Genomic DNA, 6,089 nt, shown 5'->3' with positions numbered 1-6,089 from the left:
ACTAAAATATTAAAAATGATAACTTCAGGGAATTGGAATTAAAAGACATGCATGCACATTTGTGCTTATTTATGTATACTTTTACATTTTTCACATACCTTAGTAGTTTTCCTAATTATCATATATTAGTTTTGGAATTAAAAAAAATAATTGTTTTGTCTGTCTCATTTATCAGAAGTTCTACTTAAAGAGGTCAGGAACTGTTATTTTTATCCTAAAGGCACATGAAAATTTAGCACAATGTATAGTACTAACCTGTCACTCTTTATTTATTTGGTGAATATTTTAATAAAAAAGGAAATTAAGAAAAATTTTTAAATAAGTGAATAAATAAATAAATAAATGTAATACATTTGCCATATTCCCACTGTGGCTTAATTAATTTTTATTATCTTCTATTTTAGTTCTGTACATCTACGGCCATGTTTTTCTAGACAAACAGCACAAATTGTGATAATCTGACCCACAACATTTTCTAAAGCTGTTTCTGCCTTTAAATAGGTGTCTTCTGAGAACAGGCCTTATGAACTTAGAAATAGGGTAGTGGTCCAATAGTAGGGCCAATATTTTATGTGTAAGAGTAAACTTCATGACTCAATTCACGTCATATGGACACTCTCTTAGTTTAATACATTTTATAGCAAAACCCAGTCTCACATTCTTAGAGTTCAAGGAGCAGAAGTGACCTACCTGAGGATTCCAAGTTTCAAGCAGCATTTCTGAGGCTGAAAAAAAATCTCTCAGTAGAGCTTTTCTTCCCTATAATTCTTTAATAATACTGAAGGAAAGGTGCAAAAATGCATTACTATCCAGTTCTAAAAAAAATAAAGCCTTTCTCTAACTGGGAAAGAAGTGGTACTACAGACTTCAATGATCTATCTGAAGCACAAAGAACGGTTCCCGGAGGGTAGCTTCTTGTCTCATCACAGAAAGAATTCAGAGATGAGACAGAAAGACCAAGAAAGTAAAGTGAGGATTTATTTAAGTGATAGTATGCTCTCAAGGGGAGAGTGGACAGGCTCTGGTCAATAGATGCCCTGAGTTTTTTTGGCAAGCTGTTTATGTGGGGTTTAAAATTCAAGGGACAATATATCCATTGGGGAGGTAGGAGTTTGGGGGTCATATTCCCTGATTTTCATCCAAGCTCCACTTTCCTGAGGGGAGGAGGGATTTTTGTCCTTATTTTGTCTTGGTTGGAAGTGTCATGGCTTCAGTGCATGATGGGTACTTCTTATCTGCAAGGCTAATGTCATTGTAATGAGGACATAATGAGCAAAAGGTTACATTTAGATGTTGGAGATTCCTACTTTTCCCTCTTTGTCTGCCTCCAGGATACTTATCATCCCAAAATGTGTGGTTTCCTGTCAGTCTGGAGGTTCCTGCTTTTCTTTGTCCAGGGACTCCCTTGGTTTACAAGATACATTTTTTCCTGCCATCTTGCCCATGGCACCCTTTCTCTGCTCATATCTAGCCACCTGCTTTAACAGAGCAACATCCAGATTATTTGCAATTGATTAGCTTTGGATCCAAAAAAGCTTTTCTGTTGCTATGTAATCACCATTGTTCATTTCCTTACAGCTCTGTGGTTTGCACTGAGAAATAAGTATGCACTGTTTAAAGGAAATTCTTAGATTTAAGTTATAATAAAGGATTAATTTCTCTATATTCAGCTAATTTTCTGCTGCTGCTTCCATTATCATTTTTACTGATGAACATTGATAGGAATATCATATCATGAACGAAAGATTGTACAAGATTTCAGATTTTTGGAAGAGGAATTCACTTGTGTTGGGGTCGTCTTGATAAACTGCATAGTATTCTTATTCCCTTAGCCCTAAGATATCAAATATTTACATAGAGTAAAACGGTCAAAGCATCGTTTTCCTGTAAAAAACCCAAAATGTTAATCTCTATAATTGCACTAGTAGAGAGTATAATCCTGGAATTATGTAAAATAAAATTTTTGGAAATGAAATTATACTTATCGTGAGTGCATTATGAAGAGCAATGCTCAGGCAGATAATTTGAAAGAAAAAGTTCAATTTAAAATAGTTGTCTTTTCTTGATGTTTTTGCAGGAAAATGGGGTGTGAGAGGATGCTCGTGTCCCAGGTCTCGGGCAAATCCCTGGGATGGGCCAACAAGTGAGGGTCCTTGGCTTCTCACATGAAAGAATTCAAGAGCAAGCCAAAGTAGAGTGAAAGCAGATTTATTCAGGGAGATACACACTCCATAGACAGAGTGTGGGCCATCTTAGAAGGCAAGAGGCCCCAGGGTAAGGGATTGTTAGTTTTTATGTGATGGGTAATTTCATAGGCTAACAAGTGGGAAGATTATTCCAACTATTTTGGAGAAGGGGCTCGGATTTCCAGGAATTGGGCCACTGACCACTTCTTGGTCTTTTATGGTCACCCTCGGAACTGTCATGGCACAGGTGGATGTGTCATTTAGCTTGCTGATGTGTTATAATGAGCATATACTGAGGCTCAAGGTCTAGTGGAAGTCAACTCGTCCACCACCTTGGACCTATTTGGTTCTAATCTTTTTATGTTGTGTCCTTGGGTTATGTCATTCTTTTAAAAGTTGTGCCCTGCCCCTTTCCTTCCTGTCTTAATGTGTGTCAAAGTTCTTAAAATCTTTATCTTTTAGTGGAACAACCTGAAAATATATATGAAAGGACCAATTAAATAAAAAGTAGTATATTTAATTTATGTTTTAATTCAGACCTATCAACTTTATACTTGAAGGAATCATAGATCTCTCTGAATAGCTGATGAAAAACATGAATATTTTTCACAAGAAGTAATGCAAATACACAAAATACATATAAATTTATACTGAAATTCTTCAACTTCCCCTGACCCTCCCTTTCACAAGAACTCCCACCCCTATCCTTCCATCTGGGCCAAGGGCTCTGGTGGATCCTGCCTCAGAGTATGAGTTCCTCAATGCCTCCAGATAATAAATATCACAGGCATAGAAATTACATTATACAGAAAATGAATAACAAATCCAAAAAATAGCTTATATACAGGAAGATTAAGTTAAGAATAGCAAAAGCTCCAGTACTCTGATACCAGCATCCATACTGTCTAATTGAAGATGATTTTTAATCACAATCTTAATACTCCTCATTTACAAAATTAAAATCCTAAATAAACCTATACATTTTATATCTGATTTATAATTTAAAATTGAACCAACTTGGTACTTTAAAAACTATATAGTGAAACTGGCTTTCCTTCTTTGTACTTGTTTATAGTAATAGAAACACTAGACTATAAATTTGGCACAGAAATAAAGTCTCATTCTTTTTTCATATTTAGCACCTTGCAAAGTATTTACCATATTCAAAAAGTAAGAACATATTTGTGGAGAGAAGGAAAGAAGAAAGAAATTTAAGAAGTGTTGAAAGAAAAAACCTACAAAGGAAGGAATGAAGGAAAGAAGAATAAAAGAAGAAATAAAAAATAAGAAGTAGCTTAGACAATTACCTGTTATTTTACTGAAGTTCCCCAAAGATCTCCCTCTGTCTTTCTCTGAATTTTTCCTGTAAAATGAGAACCTTAAACCTCACAGAGAAAATAAGAACTTCTTCAAAATAGAATTTACTCAAACTCACTGAGTCTCCCTTAGACTAAGAATTGTGAATTAGGGATGGTACTCTGGGCACTGGAATAACAAAATGAAAATGCCCAAGTTAGTGCATTTCTTGTCTCCTTTCTGTCTGCTTCTTTCAAAATCTCCATATTCAAACCTTTATTACAATATTCTAAAATAATTTTTTTCTACTTCCCAATCCATTAACTTTACTCTTTCCTTTACAGTTGATCCTTATTTATCATTCAAATGGATGTTTTTACTCATATTACTTAGGATTGAGCTATAAAGAAGGTAAAGCATTTGCACTGTAAAAAAATGCAGTTAAATCAAAGGATTTTATTTACAGGGATGAGGTGAGATGTCTCTGTGTGGTACCTAAGGTATTTTTTTCTCAGAAATCTCTTCTCAGTAATCCAGTGTTTCTAAAAATCATGTAGTTTACCCTACAGCCTATGCTTTATTTTTCTTTTTTTACATTTCATTTTTTTTCTTTAAAAGGAGTGAGTTGTGTACAGGGGGCTTAAATGCTTTATAGATGAGAAAAAAAAAACTGCACTAGAACCAACTTATTCATCATCATCATCTTCTTCCTCTTCATCCTCTTCATCTTCCTCCTCCTCCTCATCCTCTTCATCTTCCTCACCTTCATCCTCTTCCTTCTTTTTCTTGCTTTTTTCAGCCTTGATGACTCTCTTTTTTGTTGCACCAGGCTTCCTTTTAGCTCAGTATGCAGCAATATCCTTTTTGTACTTTTCCTTCAGCTTAGCAGCCTTCTTCTCCTAAGGCTGCTTGTCATCTGCAGTAGTGTTATTCCACATGTCTCCGAGTTTCTTTGCAACATCACCACTGGATAAGCCAGGATGTTCTCCTTTGATTTTTGGACGATACTCAGAACAAAACAAGAAAAAGGCCGAAGGAGGCCTCTTGGGTGCATTGGGATCCTTGAACTTCTTTTCTGTTTCCCCTTTATGAGGGATATAAGTTTTCATTTCTCTTTCATAACGGGCTTTGTCCGCCTTTACCATGTCTTCAAACTTTGCTTTCTCTTTAGCAGACATGGTCTTCCACCTCTCTGAGCACTTGTTAGAAAACTCTGAGAAGTTGACTGAAGCATCTGTGTGCTTCTTCTTGTGCTCCTCCCAGCAAGTTTGCACAAAGAATGCACATTTTGCCTCTCAGCTTCTTAGGATCTCCTTTGCCCATGTTTAATTATTTTTCCTCTGCGAGGCACAGAGTCGCCCAGTGCCCGTCCGGCTCTCACTCGCCCTGGTGCTGTCTCTATGGAACTTAATGTACTAGTTTGGTAGGCTCACTTCATTTGTTTGGGTCTGCCATGAAAGAAGCAGAAACAGGTTGGGAAGCTCTGAAAAATATCCCCAGACTTGAAGGAAAACCAAAATAATTAAGATCTTTTGCTGCAGTTTCTAGATTTAGACTGTCTTGCCGGAATTGCTGTCACTTGTAAAAGGCTATTATCTGCATTATGAACTGGTCTAACAGAAAAAAAACTAGGGAGTAAGTGCTAGAAAAACTCAAGCTTGAATTCTAGAATTTCTTCATCCATACTTAATTCGTTCCCTAAATTTTATGAATCCTTTAAATCTTCTGATAGGGTATAACTAACAGTATCATTATGACAATTTAACAAGTTTAGGTGTATAAAACACAGTGCTACACACACATATTCTAACTGATCAATAATTTTAAGTTTCCAGCTCTCCTTTTCAACTTGCTTTTACTAGTTATGTGCTTCTAGGAGGAAAGGACATAATTTAATTTTTTCATTCAAATAAATATCTTGTATTAAATATTTAAATAACTGATAAATATATGTCAAAATATGAGACTATATTGTTAGAGTTCTTCTTTCTCCCATTTAGAGTTATTATTCAACTCTTTGTGATATCTTCTTTTAATATTATTTGATGATATGACTTTTAATAGCTGTGTAATACTCAATTTTAATAAATGATGAATTAGTCGACCTTATATTTTTTGATATTTTTGTTTTACAACCTTCGTCTCATTATGTAAAAATAATGAGCTGAAATGAGTAATGTATGTAAAATTTTATGTCTAACATGACATTTCATTATGAAAATTGAAAGTCTTGGGACAGTGTAGGGGAGAAAAAGTTTTCCTTGACTCTGTTAGGATTCTGGATAGATCTGAAAATTAAACAAAGACAGATTAATAGGAAAAAAGTACACAAATTTTATTGAATTGTTACATGCACATGGGAGCCTTCACAAGAGAATAACAACCGGAAGAAGTGACCAGAGCAGGAAGGTTTTATATCTTTTAGACAAAGAAACTATAAATTTGTAAAGAATTGACAAGACAAAGGGGTTTGGGCTAGCTGTAGTAAATGTTGAAAAAATATGCATCAAAAAAATCTGCAGAATGGGAGAAAATATTTATAAATCACACAACTGATAAGGGGTTAAGAACAAAAATATATTCAGAACTCATACAACTCAATAGTAA

General features: G+C 34.9%; 1 pseudogene; it reads right to left on the bottom strand.

Moving 5' to 3' along the window:
- Positions 1–4,168: 4,168 nt before the first annotated feature.
- On the bottom strand, positions 4,169–4,805 carry LOC118906159 (annotated as a pseudogene).
- Between the last annotated feature and the right edge of the window lie 1,284 nt (positions 4,806–6,089).

This window comes from Balaenoptera musculus, chromosome 13, assembly GCF_009873245.2.
Source record: "Balaenoptera musculus isolate JJ_BM4_2016_0621 chromosome 13, mBalMus1.pri.v3, whole genome shotgun sequence".
Taxonomy (NCBI): Eukaryota; Metazoa; Chordata; class Mammalia; order Artiodactyla; family Balaenopteridae; genus Balaenoptera; species Balaenoptera musculus.
The sequence above is the reverse complement of the archived record's forward strand: the minus strand, read 5'-3'. Positions and strand labels throughout refer to the sequence as shown.